Source organism: Montipora foliosa, chromosome 5 (genome assembly GCF_036669935.1).
Source record: "Montipora foliosa isolate CH-2021 chromosome 5, ASM3666993v2, whole genome shotgun sequence".
Taxonomy (NCBI): domain Eukaryota; kingdom Metazoa; phylum Cnidaria; class Anthozoa; order Scleractinia; family Acroporidae; genus Montipora; species Montipora foliosa.
The window spans coordinates 19,084,434-19,086,476 of record NC_090873.1 but is presented as its reverse complement, the minus strand read 5'-3'; positions in this window follow the sequence as shown (position 1 = coordinate 19,086,476).

Genomic DNA, 2,043 nt, shown 5'->3' with positions numbered 1-2,043 from the left:
TGCAAAGGACATGTAATCTGTGATCTATGCAAACATGAAAATTTATTTCAGATTTTTCAGATAAACCCTTTTATTGGTTCAAATTAATTCGTGTTTATTCACAACTGAAATATGCTATTATATGAAGGAGGGCAACTGTTCTTTGTTCTTGGAGGTATCCTCTGTCTTGTGACAGTCTGGAGTCTTCCCGAAGTATTGTTTTAAAGACACCTTTAAACAATCCAGGTACTTCACTTGAAGCTCTGTAAACTTCCTCATGGCACTCACTTCCAACAAGGGCAAACCACTGTTTTAATAATGACTACCAACTGCCATCTGAAATCTTTCAATCAATTCTCCAATTGAAGGCTCTAAAATAATGATACTAAATTATCATAAAAAGACAGTTCCAGTTTTAAGGCCTGTTCAAACGCACTATACACGCACTATACAACACTCGACTTTGTATGATCGACATTGTATAACGTTGTTGGGTAAGGTGTTCAAACGTACTATACACGGACTATACAACCACTCTACAAGTATGACGAAACAGAGAATTGTGGGTTAAGATTACACATAGTTCCACGCGCGTTTCCATAGAAATGACGTAAAGCATGGCGGAGTTTTCAGCTGCCATCATTTCACATCACAAAAAACGTAAATGCTTAGCTGCTTTTGTCATAGATGAGCTTCTAAATGACGGCAAAAATACAAGAAAACCTAGAGGGAAAACAAGAGCATGGATCAGACGAAGAAGTGAGAAAGGAAGCTTCAATAATATCGTCCAAGAGCTCATGATAGAAGACACAGCCGGTTACAAAGAAATGATGAGGATGAACTATGGCGATTTCTGCGAAATACTACGCAAAATTGAGCCTTTTATCACTCCACAAGAACTATTGGGTGGCGCAAAAGTTGTAAAAGCCCCAGAAAGGCTAACTCTAGCTATAAGATTCATGGCAACTGGAGAAACATTTCGCTCTTTGAGCTTTCAATTCAGAATATCAATTGCTGCAATTTCCTACATGATAAGAGAAGTGTGCCAGGCTCTAAAGGAACTTATTTGGCATCATTGCCAATAGGTGGCGTATTTTCAGGTCTGCAATTCTGTTGCCACCAGATACTGTAGAGCTGATAATTTTATCTGCTCTTGGCCTACACAACTACCTACGAAGGAGTTAATCTAGCAGTACCTACACCCCTGTTGGACTTGCTGATCGAGAGGAAGATGGCCATCTAATTCCAGGTAGCTGGCGTCAAGAGTCATCTGCAGATGGATTCGCTCCCCTTGCTGTCCCCTCAACAGGGCATAATGCATCCCTTGATGCCAAGTCAGTTAGAGAAACCTTCAAAGATTATTTTTTTAATGAAGGTTCTGTTGATTGGCAGTGGAATCTTTGCTGAACAATGCCAGGTTATCAACGATAATATTATTATTCTCTTCTAACATTTTGATGTTACATTTGTAATTTCAAATTGATATACAGTTGAAACCTGCAAACCTATTTTTAGAAATATGTCCTATTTTGAAAATAGTAAATAGTTTAAAAAGGAATTAATCAGCAGCATGGATTCTTTGAAAATCATCATACCAAATGTGTAATGCATCCTTTTTTATTAATATATTTAGTAATATTAGTTATAACTATATGAAAAATTGATGAGAACCTGACAGCCTAAACTTCAGATTTAATTTGCACACATTTGTTAGCAAATTGTTTCACTGGTACATGAAATACACTCTATCCACTTGAAGGGGTAATTACGCGTAAAGATGATGGTCATATATTATCAATCAAGTTTATTTAGAAATACATATCTTTGGTAGAGAATTGTCAACATCACTCCTAAAAACCATATAAGTCGAACACTGCTAAACGCTGATTATCTGGGCTGTAATCCTTATAAGGTGGATGCAGGAAAGTATACCAACATGAACAATAAATAAAAAAAATGTAAATAAATATGTCTTTGTTTCTCATTTTGAGTTTATCTGATATAAAAGTTCTTATAGTTTATGGAAGGGTATACATGCAGGAAAGTATACCAACATGAACAATA